The sequence below is a fragment of the Numida meleagris genome, chromosome 19 (assembly GCF_002078875.1).
Source record: "Numida meleagris isolate 19003 breed g44 Domestic line chromosome 19, NumMel1.0, whole genome shotgun sequence".
NCBI classification, from domain to species: Eukaryota; Metazoa; Chordata; class Aves; order Galliformes; family Numididae; genus Numida; species Numida meleagris.
Genome location: NC_034427.1, coordinates 5815704 through 5834201, shown reverse-complemented (window position 1 = coordinate 5834201; position 18498 = coordinate 5815704). Strand labels below are relative to the sequence as shown.

Here is an 18498-nt window from a genome sequence, read left to right as displayed (position 1 = left end):
ACTTACAACAGTGCACTCATTCTCCTATCAGTTTCTGAGTCATGACTGAGGTGTAACAAAAAGAAGCCAGCTTTCAACAACTTATAAAAAGTGGCAATATTGCCACAAATCTGCTTTGTCTCTATAGCAAAGCAGCTTTTTTCTGACCACAGCTGTATGGTAAATTTCTAATTAGTTTACTTGGTCCTGATGTTTTTTTTTCTGTGGAGAACTTAACATACATCACATGAAAAAAATTCTAACTTAAGCTTTGCAGTCACATGCTGAGTTTCACTCTTGTGCTTTTGACTGTCACCTCAGAATATCCTGCTGCAAGATCCAGAGCAGAATCAGTGGCCCAAGTTTGCATTATTTGGGTCTTAGGGTTTGTTTTTGAGTTCCCACAAGTATTTAATTACTGATGCTATTAATGTAACTTGATATACTTTATTTGGAAAAACGCAGATGGCAAGCACATTCAAAAGTGTTGGAACGATTAAGGTTAATGGATCTTCTAAGACATTAGGGATTTAAAAAACGTGATTATTGTACCTAATGGATATCAATATTTTAACTCTACAGAAGCATCATCCTAACAGGTCACATTTCTCTCCCCTTTGCATAAGCAGTGTGAGAAGAAAGCTACAGGGTAATGATAGTAATACACACACATAGCCTCCTGTTGGAAGAGACCTGAAAGCACTCTCTGAAATCAAAATTTTTAGTACAAGCATGTAGCGTGTGGATGGTAAAATGTTGTGTTCTGAGCTTAATGTACTGATGAATATGGAAACCACACCCAATAATTTTCAGAAAAGTTTTCTTGTGGGTATCAGACCTCAGTCTCTTAGAACTCCCACAGTTGGGTTCTGAGATCTTTTTTTCATGAATATACAACTTTTTGGGGGATATGCTGCTCCTTAACACAAGCTCCTTTCAGTGTGTAGAAGACAAGGCTCAAGGGAAACCTGATAGTGGCCTTCCAGTACCTAAAGGGGACTTATGAACAGGGGATAAATCAACTTTTTACATGGGTAGATAGTGATAGGACAAGGGGGAATGGCTTTAAACTAAAAGAGAGAAGTAGATTGGATCCCGGGGGGGGACATTTTTCACTGAGAGGGTGGTGAGGTGCTGGAACAGGATGCCCAGAGAAGTTGTAGATGCCCTATCCCTGGAGGTGTTCAAGGCCTGGTTGGATGGGGCCCTGGGCAACATGTTCTTGTACCTGATTTAGTGGTTGGCAGCCCTTCCTATGGCAGAGAGGCTGGAAGTAGATGATCTCTGAGGTCCCTTCCAAACCAAGCCCTTTTATGATTCTACGAAACCTGTCCATTCTTTTCACACAGACCTTGATCTCCTGAACTGTACTTCCTTCCAGCCTTACCTCTGCACATATTGCTAATATAATGATGACCAATTAGCAAAATCAGTGTTTTCTTTCCCCTAAAAGACTTTCATACAGGATCTTTGGTGATCCTAAGACATTCGTTATGATATTTGACAAACATACTGCCTAGTTTTTTAAGCTCTGTGTTAATAGACTGCCACATTTAGATGATCTTTGAGGTCCTTTTCAACTCAGGTGATTCTATGATTTATACTGCTTAGAACGAAGGAAAAAATATTATGATGGATGATTGGATTCCTATATTTAAATATCTTATTTGCTAATTTGTTATAAGTAAATACATTCATGAATTCTTAATACTAATAAAGTGCCCTTCAAGTATCCCAGATTTCGCAGATGAATGAATGATGCACAGGCAAGTTCAACAAATTGCTCAAGGTTATATACCAATGTAGCAGCAAGGAAAAATACAGAAGAAAATGCCTGAGTTGATGGCGTGTTGATGGTCTATTTGAATCTTGTCTTAATCACATCCATGATACACATGATACTGTATGCACAAATGATTTTTTTAAATTGCAATTATTTTTAATTGATCAAACTATGTAATAAAAACTGTGATGAGATGGGGAAAATAATGTGTTTTATTTAAAATAAATAAATAAAAAAACAGAGCTACTGCCTTTGCGACTGGCCACTATCATGGCATTTTTCCTGTAAGGTAAAAGACCTCATAAAGGAAGCATTACTTGGAAGCATAAGGCATAATTTCTATACTTAAGAAGTGTTTTATTAGATCAGTGAACTGCACTTACCTGTATATGCTTTCGGATTCTGTCAAGACCTCTTGTACAACCGAACAAATATTTGTATTTTCACTGTTTCAGGGGTCAGTTGTTTGTCTCCGGATTGTTCCAGTCCTAGCCATTCTTTCTTGATGTCTATGTATGACAGCATGCAAAGTACTTGTGTGAAGAGCATCTCTTTACATGTACTGTTGGTATCTAGGACAATTGATTTAAGATGTTAAATTGTTGTTGTGTATTAAATAACAGAAAAATTCTTAGAGTAGTAGGACAAAACCTCATAGTAATGCTGAAAAACAGTATCTTAAAATTATGATGATGAGACATAATTAAAATACATATGGGGATAACTTCAGTGTTGAGAATAGTCTTATAAGATTAATGGAAGATTCACTAGCTAATTCATCATCCTGGTAATTCTAACTATATATAAACTGTTCTTTAAAAATATCTTGTAATGACAAATTGTCCCAGACTTGCAAGCATTCCATGTGCATACATGAGGGTAAAATTTCATCTGTCTGGAGGTTCATAAGAAAAATCGAAAACATTGAAAGTAATTTTGAGAATTTTAAGTAATTTCTAACATTTTTGAGACTTCTGTCATAACAAATCTTGACTCCTGAGATAATCTAATGCAGAAATAAAGGCTTCTGAGTGGGTAAGGAACATATCCCATTTTTGAAAACTGTCTATTTGGAATGACATGTGCCTTTTACTATAAGCCATTTTGTAACAGCATGGGAGTAGAATAAGAAATCATATCTTTTACTATGAAAGGGAAGGATTTATGATTAATTAAATTGCAAGGCTATCCAGATCTGGATAACATACAAGTTAATGAGAATTGATTACCTTAAAATTTGCATAATAGTGTCTCAAGATAGCAAAGAAAATGCAAGAAAGTAATACAGGAATTGGCAGAGCTACAAAACACATTTCATCCTTACTCCTAGTTTCAGACTCCTAACTCTGCTCTGAAACCACTCTAGTGAGAAATAAGAAAGTGGCAGTTGCAAAAAAAAAAAAGAAACAAAAAAAAAACAAATTTCATTTAGAACTTGATTTAACACATGCGTTACATATATTTTTTCATCAGGCATCTCAAGACTGTTTTGTTAGCTTTAAGTTGTTCAAAGTTGAAAGGAATTTGCATTATTTTCTTGACACATCGTCATAAAAATATTACCCTGGGATCTGTACGGAATAAAATTAGCACCTCACTCCTGGATTTTCAGTGGGGAATCTGCTGAAAATACATGGTGTGTGTTAGGCCTCTCTGATCATGCTTTCTATAGCAAGGAAATGATTAAATCTCTTTCTATACGTTTGTTTTCCTCTAAACTGTCAGTGCATATCAAATCCATAAGGAGGTATGTGAAAGTGAGAAGGAACTATGGCTATGTTACAGGCAGAGGTTACGTGTCCTCTGCAAACATCTGAGCTACCATCATGTGGAGTGAAGATCTGTGTGCACATAGGTTGTCCACGTCTATGGAAAACGTTCAAATTAGGAACGCAAAAGGCTAAAGCTCGAAACCATTTAAGCAGTGAAAGCGACTGTTGACTCTCCTGGAACAGCTTCTCCACAGGAGATGACTAAGAAGTCTAATCACGCACGGGTAGAGCCGAGCCTGCGCCATGCCCTTCCAGCAGGACGGGGCGCGCTGCTCCTGCCACCCCCTGTGGAGAACCGTGGTTATTGTTAAGTGGGACGTAAAGAAGTTCTGTCAGCTCAGGATTTTATTCCCCCGTAACCCCAAGGGGTTGGGACCCCACACGAAACTCCTTTTCCCTGATCACTCCCCCCAGAACCTCGCTGTCCCACCTGGCACCCGTAAAGGAGACAGCGTGGGGTCCCAGTCGAGATCTTCCCTCACCTCACGGCGAAGGAACCCGGGAGGGACCGTCCTGAGGCGAGCGGACGGCGGGAAGGGCGCTGGGGGGACGGGGGGATGGGAGCGCCGGGCGCGAGGTGCATGGGGGAAGGGAGCTGTGCCACAGCCGCGGCCCCCCGAAGGCTCCGGGGGGCAGAGAGCACCTTAGCGCGGCCTAAAGCTTTCCCTTCGCTCACCGCCTCCTCGGAGGGATGCCTGGGCGGGAGCCCCCAGCAAGGGAGGCGGCAGCGCTAGGAGGAGGCGCCTCGCAACAGATGGTTAAAGCCGGCTCCTCGCTGCGGCCCGCATTGGCCGGCGGCGCGAGCCGGGCGGGAGGAAGGGCGGGCGGGAGCCGGGCTCGCGCGAGGCGAGGAGAGCAAGCAGCGGCGGGGAGCGGCGCGCAGCGCCCCCAGCCCGCTCCACCCGCTCCTCGCGCGGCAGCTGAGGAGAGCGACTTCCCGCGGCCCCGGGCGGAGGGCGCGCCCCGCTCCTCGGCGGCTCCGAGCCACCTGTGAGTTTTCCGCCTGGCGGGTGCTGTAAGTAATGCCGCCTCCGCGCGCGGCCGGGCTGGGGCCGCCGGGAGGGTTCTGCCTGCGGGGCGCGGGGGCGAGAGGCCCTGAGGGCTCGGCTCCCCGGGCTGCTGCGCGCTCCGGGCGGGGGAGCCGGAGCTGCCGGCTCCTCTGGCTTTCCCTCCGGTTTAACCGGAACGGTATGGAAAGAAGGAAGGTGCGGGAATCTGTCCTCCCCCAGACTATAGCGACGTCGGGGAGATTTTTGTCACCTGTGAGGAGAACCCTCTCCCGTTCCGCCTCCCCTCTTGTTCCGTTCGGCACCGGCGGTGCGGAGCCACTTGTGGCGAATAATTGCGGCTGTCAGGTGGCGGGGGAGCGGCCCAAGGTCACGCCGTGAGGCAGCGGCTGAGCGCGAGCAGAACGCGCTGTGCTTAAACTTCTGGTTCCCGGCCCTACGCTAGAGCAGGCTGCGGGACGTCGGGCGGGGATGCCGTGCTGCAGGTAGGGCTCTCACCCGCTCCTCTTTTTGTTCTCCTTTAAAGCATTGTGTCCGCATGTGAAGCCACGCAGAGGAGCGGTGTCCGCGCCATCTCCCTCACCTACTTCAGCCTGCGAGCATGTGAGTGAGTACTCATGTAGTCTTGCTTTTCTGTGATTTATGTGAAGTTCAGTAGATGAAAGCATAACTTTTTGGTGAAAATGATTTACCTATTTTTTCCAAGTTTATTGTGGCAGTAAGTAATGTCTTTGCTATTAATAGCCAACTGTCTGTTTATACTATCAGACAGGAGTTGCCAAAAGCCCTTTAAGTGTTTTGGAGTCAGCTGCATCTCAAAACTAATCTGCAGAGCAAGGGCATTTATGCTCAGTGAGTGCTGGATGTTTTGTGGGCCGTGCTTTAAGAACTGGAGTACAATGGGGCTCTCCAAAGGATGCAACTGAAGCAATTGTTCTAGTGTTTGCTGTAAGCAAAATAATTCTTTCTTCCCTCTCTACTTCTCTCCAAATATAGTTCTAATGAGTATTAGATAAGATACTCTACTGTGTTTTGCCCCTACTCGTGTTTGGTGTTTCTCTAGAGTTTCTCATTATGTAGAAATAAAACTGGCACTTAAAGGATGATGCTCTGATAAAATGTATCAGTGCCTTCTTCATGTAATTTGATTATCTTTGCATTTCACACCAGGAACTGCAGTAATGAAACTTAAAATGTTCAAATGTGCTTTTCAAAAATCGAACCAATCTGCCTACTATTTTTCTCACTTTTACCTTAACTGTTCTCCTTGTTTGTTGTGGGTTGGGAAATGAAATATGAGATGTTTAGGAAAACACTCAAAATGTTAATATATACGAGACAAGTTTACTTGTAATCTGCATCAGACAATTCAGGTCAACTCTACACTCTTTTCAGTACGAATCATGGAATTCAAGGCAAAGTTCCTGCATGTTGGGGGTCAAGTTTGCTTGTGGAAGGTTTTTGTCTATGGTTTTATTTCAGCCTCATTCAGAAAATCTGTTATTGTCACCTTGTGATTTATTCTATTTTTTTCCTGGTCTTTGATATTCATAAAAAACCAATCCACTTTGTTGTGGTTGTGTTTCGCCCCTGTAAAACTTCTTTTGCTACAAGGATTCCTTGTAAGGAGTCTTATTTCAGTTATTTCATGCAATGTCTAACTGAAAATGTTTGCCCTTTCTGTATAAAACTGTTTCATTAATCGTACGTTTCCTTATCAGCTACTTCATCACTTCTTTTAAATTGATAGCAAAACACATGTAGTTATTCTACATAAATAACTTGCATTATGTCATTAAACAGAATGATAAGTTGGAGGAGGTGATGTTTTGCTATGGCCCTGTATGTTGTGGTGTGCAGTGGTGTTGTTTTTGTTTTTTTTTTCTTTAGTCTGTGTATTGCTCTGCTGGCACTTTCTTCCAAGCATGTGTTAACAAAGATCCCAGGTGAGAAAAATCATAGGTGCTCATCTACAAGAACGGAACTCAAAGTGGCTTGATGTCAAGCTTGCAAATATAAGTGCTTTAGTTGCAAAGTGTTTGCAGTATAACTGAATTAGTAAGACAGTTTTCTGTTACAAATGAGGAAAATGCTGGTGGAATAAAGTAAACACTTTTATGGTATAATAGCAGAAATATTTTTTTTAGATGCGAGGAATAAAAACCACTGTAAATAGTGTCCTTTTTTTCACAAACTATTGCAAAAAAATTACTTACTTTCTTCTTCATTGTGTTATTAAAAGGAAAATGGAAGAAGATGCATCTAGTGTCTTAAAGATCTCTACGACTTAGAGTGTGAATTTATATTTTCCCTTCAAAATTGTTATTTAAAATAATTAATTTCAATTCCAGACTTCTTGCTGAGTGGATGGTATGATTAGTCATTTCCAAACAATCAAACCTCCTAAGAAACACTTTTTTTTTCTTATCCTTTCAACATCCTTTCCTCAGCCACCTATGAAGCTCAGAACAGAGCAAAAGTGAGCTCAAGAGCCACTTCCAACCCATCAGAGCGTTTTGATTCAAGATGTTGGTGAGATCATGTTTCTAGGAAGAATGCTCTGTGACCTTGCAGATTTCCATGAAGTGTAGGAAAGACCTGCCTTTCAATTTTTCCCTTTCAATATTCTTAATAGAACAGTTTCTCATTTTTTAATGAATGCACTGGGCCAATTTCTCAGGCTGGAGTGGACATTTTGTAGAGTGAGATCAAGCTTTCAGTGTAAAAAATGGATGTTCCAGTGGGCTCATCATTTTTGAGAATATCTTAGGTTCATTCCAGTGCAAGCTGTGATTCAGTTTGAAACCTGAAAAGCTATCGTGAATGTTTTGCTTTGGGTTTTGTTTTTTTTTTTTATTTGTGTTTTTTTTTTTTATTTGTGGTGGTGGTGGTGTTTTCCCGTCTCTGTTAATGGTCTTGAATAGACTTGGATTTTATGTTCTACTCTCAGAAATTGTCCTCATTTCCCACTATTGTTTGTCGCTGGTTACCTGCCTCTACCTCGTCCCTCTCACCGCCACCCAAATGACATGATTCAAAGTGAGAATGCAGCTTTGATAAGGGAGGACTTCAACTAATTAGTGGTTGACTTCTGTAGGAGGGGAAAAGATTTGTAATATTTCCAGATATTAAAGATATTCAGAAATCATTCAATCATTCACATAGTTTCTAATCTGCTTGTAGTGTTCTAAAATAAAGATAATATCTTTGTGGTGATGGAGGGCTCTGATTGATTCAGTGAATATTACTACCAATCTTAATAGATGAGGCCAGCGTGTTTAGGAACTTGGCATTTTCTAGAAATTCTTGGAAAGGAAGACTGCAAATAACATCAGCTTCTGATCTATTTCAGCATCTTGATGGTGCACAATCTAGAAACTGAATCGCGAGAACTTCTTGTAGACTTTAAGTATTTCCAAATCTTAATCAATTGACGTTTTGCATGAGTTTTCTTAAATCTGTTAATTGAATCCAGAACAAAAATATTAAGCCTATCTTCAGTTGGAGTGCTAGAAATCTAATGCTTTGAAGAAGGATGCACAAAGAGCTTTCTCTGCATGTTATTCCAGAGTATGTGCCCATCATCGGAGGGGGAGAATGTGGGTCAAAATGATCTTTACTTTCTTGAAGGGAAGGAGGGGGGAGGATATGGTTATTATAATACAGTTTGTTTAGTGCACTAGATTTCCAGCAAACTCCATGTATTAATTTGTACTGTTTGGCTCACTAGTTCTAAACTGTCTCTTTGTTGCTGTATTCTCTCCAGTGCAGTTAAATAGTTATTGTCTATTGTCTTTTGAACAAATGTTTGTGTATACTTGCATTGTTGAATGGATTCCCCTCCTTTCCCACTGCAATGAGTAATTTGAATTGCTTCAACTTCTTGCACATTTAAAAACAAAACAACAACAACAAAAACATCAACATCAAGAAGTCTACTTGACTTACTGCTATAGTTTTTGAATTTCTGTTAATAGCTCAGATATCTATGTAATAGCATGTAAATCATTGATATACTAAGTTAAATATGTCTAGTGTTGTTCTTGCTCACATTTTACTGTGTGTGCACTCTCAGGAAGATCTTCTCCTCAAGACTATGTATGGAATGTCCATATTGGTCTTGTCCAATAATTGCAGGACAAACTTCTGTGCTCTTCTAATGCCTTACACCTGCAATCCCCAGTGACTTTGTAGTGGACAGCTATAAGAAGTAGAAATTGTCGTCTTTTTTTTTTCTTCGAGTAGTTTTAAAATTGGTGTTTCAATACGTGACCACATGGCTGCTTGTCCCTTTCTAGGACATCTGGGTATGAACCCCTTTAAATAATCCTCAAATAATTTATGGTGAATCTAGAAATGTCTGGTTTATGTAACTGAACTTTAGCCAGGAAATAATATTACTGTATTGTGGAAAAACTGCACGTTGGTTGGTGGAAATGTGCTGTAGACCTCCAGATCTCACTGTACACAGTATGTGCCTTGAGGGTTAGTTGTTGGGGTGTATGTGTCAAGAGATTCATTACTCTGGAAGTGATGAAGGTCTGTCTCAAAGGTGCACGATAAGACAAATACAGAACTAGATGAGTTACCTCATAGACTGTATGGTTTCTTTGGCTCAGACCTCAGTGGATGTTTACAAAAAGCTGTTCAAGTCACCACCTTTTGTTGTTAATGATGGGTTTGTTTGTTTGTTTGGATTAGGATATTTCACTGTGGTAATGACGTTTTACACAAATGTGAGCTGTATGGGTATACTGAGCTGAGCAGAACACTGGAATCTAATTCAATTTCTCTGCACTGTTGAGATACTCGATCAGATAAGTGTTCATATAAGCTTTATGAAACAAACTCTCATGATTGTCATTGCTCACTAATGCTTTCTTTCCAGAGCAGTTTTCTGTTATTTTTGCCTCTTTGGAGTTTCTTGGTTTCTTGTCCCTGATTTTACCGTGCTGTCAAATTTTTCCCTGTTTTTTTATCACTTCTGCAATTTTGCAGCTGACATACAGCTTGTGCCGTTGGAGAAGAGCAAAAAGCCAGCTGCGTCACTGACTGTAATATTTAGAATTATCAACTTTTTATTAAAAATAATTTTTGCATATTTGTTGTTAATCAGGGTAAGGGAAGTGATCTGTTACTGGTAGCCTCAGGACCAACATCAGGTGTATAGTAGTTACTATTATTGCAAAGGAACAACATCATACTTCCTCTTCCCCACCCTTATTTTTGTTACATTGCGTATACCCAGAGTTACTGTTTAAAATAATTTAACTCCTAGTCCCTGTCAATTTTTTCCCCCTACCTTACAGTACCAGCAGCATGGTGAGGACTTTCAAAAGGATCTGTTCTATATCATTATTGCTTTGTTGGGGGCAGTGTGTAATTTACAGTCGCTTACAGAAAAAAAAAATATGATTCTGCAGTTAGAAAACTTTTTTTCGTAGTTCTTATATAACACTTAACAAATACTTAACCAAATGTAACCTATTTGTGCGTAGAGGAGGGTGAGAAGACATAGTTGCATGTGAAGACAACACTGCAGTGTGACTTCTGCTTTTTCATCTGGCACATCTTTGGGTCTTTGTGTATATCTGGTAATACCATGTTGCAATGGCTTCTGTGACCCACCTGGATTATTTTCTGTTTTATCAGTATGCTAGGATTTGAAGAAAAGTAGAGCCAGCTTTAAGAGTGCAGGTAACTGAGTGCCAATTAGTGCCTCTAAATCACTATTAAATGATCTGTACTTAGTCACGCTTCTTGCTAATCTAGCTGCAGAATCAAAGCAATCTTTGTTTTTTTAATTTCCTTGAGTGCAAGATTTGCATGGGCTCTCTTCTCCTCCATGCTGTCTGCTGGAGAACAGACTCACAACCAGCAGAGCTTAGCTACAATACAAGACGCTGTAGGTTCTGTAGCTGTTCACAATGTGACATTAATGGTGTTAAATTAGCAACATCAGCGATATTAACTAATTTCCTCATTCAGACTGTGACATTTGTTTGGTAAAAGGATCATTAAACATATGCAAACATCCTATGTGCAGTAAAAGGTCTTTGGGCTCTGACAAATGATAAATGAGAAAATTACTAGTTGTAGGAAAATGTAAATATCATTCTTTGGAAATCTGTCCTCTGGCAAGAGAAAAATGTTCCCCTCTAAGCAGTGAAGGATTCATTATATTCTTTTCACATCTGTAAAGAAAGCTAGAGAATATTTTACATACTTAATATCTTGATGTCTCTTCTTTCAGCTTCTAGTGTTGAATTGGGATTTGTCCTGTTTTTGTTAAGCAAGTATTTCAGCAGTGCATCGCAGAAAGAAGTGCTGTAGCCTCAATTAACTCCTCCTGTAATCTTCTGAATAATTTTGAGTTCATCTTACATTTTTGTTATTAGGAGCTCTGGGTTATTTTTTTTAATCAATTGTTATGCAAGACGTTAAATAGAGGCTCACATGCTGCTTGTCTTTCTGTCAGATGATTACATAATTACTGTATGTGTAATATGAACTGCTTATTAACTGATGAATGCATTTATCATGACTTCAGGGAATGGCTTAGTCTAGTTTCAGACAGTCTTGAGCAACTTTTTACACCTAGTGTTTCCAGCTGTATAGTAGCTTTGTAGTGTTAAGTTAGAGTGCTAACATCATCAGATTCAAAACAAAAAGATTTCAAAAATATGATGCATTTACAATAACTTCTTGCTTAGCGCGCTCATGTTCTGAGTACTGTATTTCAACTGCTGCTGCTTATCTCATTAAAGCTGTGACTCAAGTTGCTGTACTGTCCAACATTAAAACTAAACTGAATTCCTCTTTCTTTTAGCTTGCAATATTACTGCAGTTCAAAAAGTTATTATTATTTCAAAATGACAGAAGTAATTTTGGGAGACCTCAGAATTTCCTGCCAATCTTTCCAAGAATGGAGTTGTTACAACCATTAAAATAACTGTTAGATTGAATATTATGAACTTTAAAATGTCCGATAAAAATAACTTTTGATTAACTGACAGCAAAATTTTTCTTCCCTTCCCCTGGAAGGAAGATTTGCCAATAGCAACCCTATAAAACTGTTATAGGCTTATTTAAAATAAGTCATTTTATTCATAATTATTAGTGGCCTTAAGTTGCACTGGGGAGGTGCAGGCTGGATATTAGGAAAACTTCTCAGAATGAATGGTGAGGCATTGCCACAGGCTGTCCAAGGAGGTAGGGCTGTCACCATCCCTGGAGGCATTCAAGAAACATGTAGCTGTGGCACTGAGGGACGCAGTTTGATGGGCAAGGTGGTGATGGGTTGATTGTTGAACTAGATGATCTCAGTGGTCTTTTCCAACCTTAGTGATTCTATCAGTTTTAAAAAATATATATTAAAAAATATGTATTTTTATAATATATATAAAATATATGTATTTTTTTTTCCCCTTCAAAACTGGCCTAATCAATTCCATTGCTTAGACTGCCTCATACAGCTCTGTTCTGGAATGTGGGTTCTTGCTAGTGTTTTGTTTGTTTGTTTTGTTTTTTGTTTTGTTCTTAGGATATTATTCCCAGCTAGTGAGGTACGTAACTTTTTTGTATGCTAAGATTAACTAATAGTTGTGCGCAGTCTGATGTATTCATGCTGTTTTGGATGTCAGACGTAGCACCATATACCAAACTCCAACTCTGATTCAGAAACATGTTTTCAGCACAGCAGAATCTTCCAAAGAGTAAATATTTTGACTTTTAAACAAACACTTGCAGAACTGTGGGATGGAAGATGAGGAAGTGGGAACAGAGCTCGAATTTGGCAAGTTTTGTGCGGAATGGTGTCATGTATGCCCTATGAAGTCTTGATGACAGGAGATGAACAGAGCACCTTAGCACCAATAATGCTTAAAACTGAACCTAAAATGAAAGCCTTTCCTCATTCAAGCTTTTGGCTATATTTCTAGAGACCAACGATCTGATTTTCATCCCATGTTGTTGAGTACTGTCAAATGTCAGCATTTTTACTTCTTCAGGAACTATCATGAAAATTCAGTGCAGGAACTATGTAAAAGCAATCAGAATGAAACGAATAGAATTACTTATGATCTAAAATATATATTAACCTATTTAGGGAGGGCTGAATTAGTTTACTAAGTTTAAGATTCTCTAGATCATATAAGATTCTGACACAAATAGGTCAGCTTTGTGTCTGCTGTTGTTAAGGCAAGACAGAGCAAAATTGCAACAGGTGAGATTTTGGGTAGACATTACATTTAAGTTAAAAAAACAATAGGGAAAACTCAGGCCTGATTATGAAGTTATAAATTTGAGACTTTGTGAAAGAAACCTTGGGCATTTGACTGGATGAGAGAAGTTAAAAGAAAACTTGATTGCAGTTGGCAGACTGTTTTACATGAGCTTTCTACGATTTCATGCCCTGGGGCTTTTAGTAGTTGTTTGCTGGGACTCGTTGTTGTTATTCCCTTTGATGCATAATTGTGCTTCTGTTGGACTCTCCACCTGCCTATAATAGAGGTGAAATCTTGAGCTCTGGAAGACAGGCAGAGCATTTGGATATGTGTTTAAAGGTAGAAAAAGCTCTCATGCTGTTGCATAAATTGAGTGCCAGATCTGAGACTGAGAGAATACTATTTCCGCATCAGACGTGGGATAAAAGGATTCTATTACATGGAAATATCCAGGTTCCTAGAATTAGATGATGACCTGAACAGATTCCCTCATTTCTTCAGGCGCTAAGACTTTGAGGAAGCTTCTGCTTTTCTTTTCTGTCCTGTTATGACATAGTGTATAGTGTGACTTGTTTTAGTGATCTTGACTCCTTATAATAAGCTTACGGTGTTTCATAGCTTGTGGTATGAATGTAGGCTATGTGTTTGCCTGTGTTTGTGGGGTGCACTTGATTTCCTACCACACTGCATTTGTAAGACCAGGAGTTGAATACCCAGGAAGCTGTGAAACCTTGTGAGAGGTTTGACAGGTTAGACAGTCCGTAGAGAAGGACAGGAGCTCTACGTACCTCCTTTCTCCCATGCAGTAAAGGCATAGGCTTCATGAACTCCAGTGATCCCTTACTTTCTTTTTTAATCGGCTGTCTCTGATCCAGTAGTACTTGATTGAATTGCTGAGATCTAAATATAATGCCTCTCACGCTGTTATTTAGAAATTATAGTTATTTAGTAGTATCACATGTTGGAACTGCATTAGTGTTAAGCACAGCTGTAGCAATGAGTGTTAAACTGGAAGGAGATTATTTCCATTACTTGTTCTGGTTATCAAAGTTGTCTACTTAATGAAATTTCTGTACCAAATTCACTGAAGAAGTGTCTTTGTGACTATTTTAAGTACTTCTGCTCTACGTATGAACGCAACTCCTTCAGTTATGGAAGACTTATAATAGCTTTCTTTTTTATCAAATCTACTTATTCCTGATTTCAGTTTCATTGTCAGGATGAGTTTACACTGTTTGTCAATGTTATTGCATGATTCTGATATAGGCTGGAGATAAAGCAACTATGGTAGCAAAGAGATTGCTACTGCAGAACCATTTGAGAACAGGTTCTGCTTCTAAGTTTTATAGCAGTTTGCTCATTTTCAGGCTGCTAATAATACCAAAGCAAGCAAGTTAGAAAAAAGCTGAGGCCAAAATCAGAGCGGTGATAGTGGTAGTAGTAAGAGCCTGACAATGATATTTCTGGGTAATTTGGTGAGCAGAAGCATTGTGGTGTCTTATATCTTAGTTGTAACGATGTCTTACAAATGAGGCACTCAAAACTTTCCTATTTCTCAACATATATAAATACTCATTTCTATGCAGAATTCTAGGTTTTTCCTCTGAAATTTTCCTTGTATAATATTAGAGAAGCTGTGTGTTCATAGGAAATACACTAACATTTGCAGAGAGAATAACTGAAATATAGATTTGCTACCCTAGGTATATTTGTTTTACAGATCATACTTTGCTTCCACTGCTTCCACTTGACACTTTCTTCACATGAACGTAAAAAGAAAAATGGAATATATTGTGGTGGGGGATAGTGTATATACTGAATGTAGTATTCATGAGCTTGAGACAGTACAGTCCAATACACAGATCACTGGTAAGATGTTTGGGTTTGAGTCTGACTTCCTCTCTTCTGTGGTGGCTGTAATTTCTGTATTTGTGAAATGAGGATTTTGTGCTGTCTTTCTAGTTATGCATGCTGACTATCAAGCTTTTGTGAGACACTTGTGTGCCTTCTGCAAATACTTAGACCTGTGTTTATTGAAGTAGTTATTGAAATAGTTTTGAAGTGTAAAGACATAAGTTATTTTATAGACATATTTGCTCTTTAATTAGCTTTGTTAATAACACCAGAAAGAATTCCAAATGTGTATCATGGAGGCTCAATTTATGTTAGGATTTCATCTGAGGTTTTGGTTCAATTTTTTGCCCTTTAGTCAAAAGTAACCATTTTTGCATGTTACAATATCGAGAGGGTTATTAAGCACTGCAGCCTATTGATATTTGTCTGTAGTTGATTTTCCTAGCCCTTTTTAAGAGATGGTGAAGATTATAATACCTGCTGTTCTAAGCTCTATTGAGCAGTCACTGTTGCTGGAGAGGCTTGCATTCATCCTGTCAGATGGTACCAATTGAGAATGCCCTATACAGATTTCCCTGAATTACTGAGTGAAAATTCTGTGTTGATTCCTGATGTGTTGTAATTCCAAGGTGGGATGGTGGGATGAGGAAGGATTGTGTGCCTGAGCCTAATGTCAGTCAGATCAGTTCCTGGCTCTATACTGATGATTCCCAACAATGTCAATTCAGAGTTATCGTTGAGGTCATGCCAAAAAGTTTCTGCAAGAGCAGGAACAAGGGAACGCAATGAACTGAGTTCCATATAACCTCTGAAATTCTCATACTCTCTGTGTTGATTTTAAAAATATGTGCATTGTTAATGAGGAAGTATTTGTACATCATACATCGCAGGAAAAGCGCAGGTGTGGAGGCTGCCATGAAATCAGTCATCTTTAATCTTTGGCTTAGTCTTTTAGGACTAAAGTATCAGGTTCTTAATGCAAATACAATAAACGCTTCAATAAAAAAAATCCTAGAAATCCTTAGTTAATAGGAAAACTTAATAAGTGCCTAAAGGCTCTGGTGAGTTTGTTCTTTTCTTTTATGAATGCAGAATAGTTGCCAGGAAGATCACTGTTGGGCCAGGTACAAATCTTACAGCAGAGAAGACACTAACGTGTATACGATGAAAACCAGTACCCTCTTTGCAAGGAGTTCTTTAATTCTTACAGTCAAGTGTCAGGTGATTTTAGTATTGTTCATTTTCTAACCCCTTCTTATTCTAGTGGAAACCAGTACTACCAAAAGCAAAGAAATACCTCCAGATGATGTTTGGTAAAGTCTATTCCTTTGCAAGAATCCAGCACGCTGCCAGTTTTCTCAGTTTCACCCATGAGCAGGTGGTAATACTTACACCTGGACAGCCAGCTATCTGGTTTGCTGACAAGGTGACTTCTGCCCATCAAATATCAATATGAATTGAGTTATGGTTTAGGACATCAAACTTGTAGAATTCTAGAGTAGGCCCTTGTAGATTTTTTTCCTAAAATCTTCATTTCTGCTGCGCTGTAAGGCACACTCGATTCTGAGCACTGAGTGTCCTAAGCCTCAAGCTGAGCAGTGGGGCTTTTTCTTCCTCTTCCTGTCACTAACACTTTTATTTGGGCTTGTTAGAGTTGGTTTAGAGCCAGCAGCAGAACTTGACTGAATTAAGAATGACAGCTGTCTGATTCTTGGATTTTCTATTATTCAAATGTTTCTAAAATAATTACCTCAAGGCCAGGTACTCAGCTATTTCTAGTCCCCTGCCATTCCTGTTTTGCTCTAAGGCGAGAAACTAGGCATTGCCTTCCATAGAAAAGTCTCAAACATATATCTAATTCAACAGTTGAGATCTTTCTGAGATTGTATTGATTTTACTTAAAGTGGAGTGCTCTAGAAATTGGACCAATTAGATGTCCAAGTAGAATTTTAGACTTAAATCACTATCAGATTGTCTTTATTTTGTTCTTCTCCAACTTACTGGTTTACCAAAACAACCCTGTAACAATACAGAAAGCATTTTACATGTGTGTATGCTGGACATTGCGTTTACATTATAGTAACTTTTGGAACTGTGAATGAACAGTCAAGCAGAAGCAAAGCTGAAACAACAACTCTAAATGACATCTCAAAGTAGAAAAAGTTTTTCATTGCCTGCAGGTGAAAACAAAGATTTTGCAGTCTGTTCATAATGTTAATTTCTGAGAGAGGTGTGCCTATGTGCATGTTAAACACTTAAAGCTATTCAGAGAATCCAGGGAGAAAAGATGGCAAAGCTGAAAATTCAAAGGCTTGCAACATTTTCAGTGACTGTTACGGTAGGTAAGTGAGGTTACGTGCCTGCTTTAATTACGATGTGAAGAAATTTAATGAGACTATGCCTAAGGTCTCCATGCAGGAGAGCTTGGAATCAAATTATGAACACTAATTCTGAGCTCTTTATTTACGTATTAGCATATGCTAAGTTTCTTTATCCTTCATCAGTTTGCATGTCGTTAGAGGCTAATAAATAGCTCAGTATAAGCGGCCCTGTAGAGCAAGCTTGTTGGTGCGAAGCACCTGCCACCCATGCTATGTGTTTGTCTTCAGCTGAATTGGAATTAACATTTGAAGAAGGCTTTAAGGCAGCCTGTAAGCTATGTCTTCCAGTTTACATCCATCGAAAAAGTATTCTGTGCTTTGAGATTATTCTACAGGATGAGCCAAAAATCTGGAAATGTATGGAGTTGAGATTTTTTTTTGCATTACATACATTTAACTATTTAAAATTTTGTACTGAAATAAATCAGTTTATTCAAGTACATTATTTTAAACTGAAAACATTTCAGGTTAGACTTTGTTTCCTAAAGGAGCAGTGAAATCCAACCAGAAATGCTGAATGCTAGGAGAAAGTGAGTTTTAAATGAATGCAGTCTAGAAATGATGCCATCAATGATGTGAGCAAAACCATTTCAGAAATGCTGTATTGAAATTAGTTATGCTGCCAATATGAAGATAATCTGTTTTCATTCCTTTAGTGGCTTTGAAATGACAATAGCTATGCAAATGTTGAAAGAAAGGATAGCAAAATAACCTTCTGATTCTGGTCACTGGGGGCCCTTTCTGCCTTCGTGCTGATGTGATTTAAGTAGCAAGAGGGCTCAAATGCTTTTGGAAATGTGAGTCATGAGGAAAGGCGAAAATTTGAGTTTTAATCTAGGAAAGTCAAGACTAAGAGCAGACATGAGTTTTCAAATGCATCAACTCTTAATGTAAAGCAAAGGAATAATCAGTTTTCCTCAGTCACTGGAAACAGGACAGTGAAGGCTTTAAATTTCTTTAGAGATTAAGTTGATTAAAAACCTGTTGTAATGTGGAGTCTGGATCTGACTCTCATTTCATTTGGTTCTTGATCACTTTATTTATATTTCTTCTGCTCATGACATAGTCTCAGAATTAGCTAAACCAGTTTGCAGATCAGGATTTTAAAATACTTAATGAACCACAATATGCTGCTTTTTATGCTTTTCTCTTCCCAATCTCTTCCTTAGGATAGAATTGTCTGGCTAGTTTTATTTTTCACAGCACAAGCTAAGCTTGTTAAGTCTTAGTCAATTACAATGAAATGTTTGAGCATATGTCAGCCTCCCAGAAAATTGTATTGTGTAATCCAACACTTCGCTATTCTGACAAGCTGAAGAAATGTTTCCAGTAGAGGAATCAGTCAGAGGAAACAAATTATCATCTATGTAGAGAGGAAGGGGGGAGAAAAAGCACTAACATATTGTCCTCTATGAGTTAGATTTAATTCTCTTTACTGTAGAGTGAACTTTGGCTACCTCTAGAAAGCTATAACCTAGAATAGCCTATGACCTTGCA

General features: G+C 39.0%; 1 protein-coding gene across 3 annotated transcripts in view; it reads left to right on the top strand.

The window, feature by feature from the left end:
* SULF2 (sulfatase 2) overlaps positions 4386 to 18498 on the top strand; it is a 145734-nt gene continuing 131621 nt past the window's right edge. For 2 of the 3 annotated variants that reach the window (XM_021417156.1, XM_021417154.1), the window contains exons 1-2: positions 4412 to 4549; positions 5068 to 5144. The gene's annotated coding sequence lies outside the window, so the exon portion shown is untranslated. Of the gene's footprint in view, positions 4550 to 5067; positions 5145 to 18498 lie in introns of all 3 variants that reach the window. The other variant, XM_021417155.1, reaches the window with a different exon arrangement.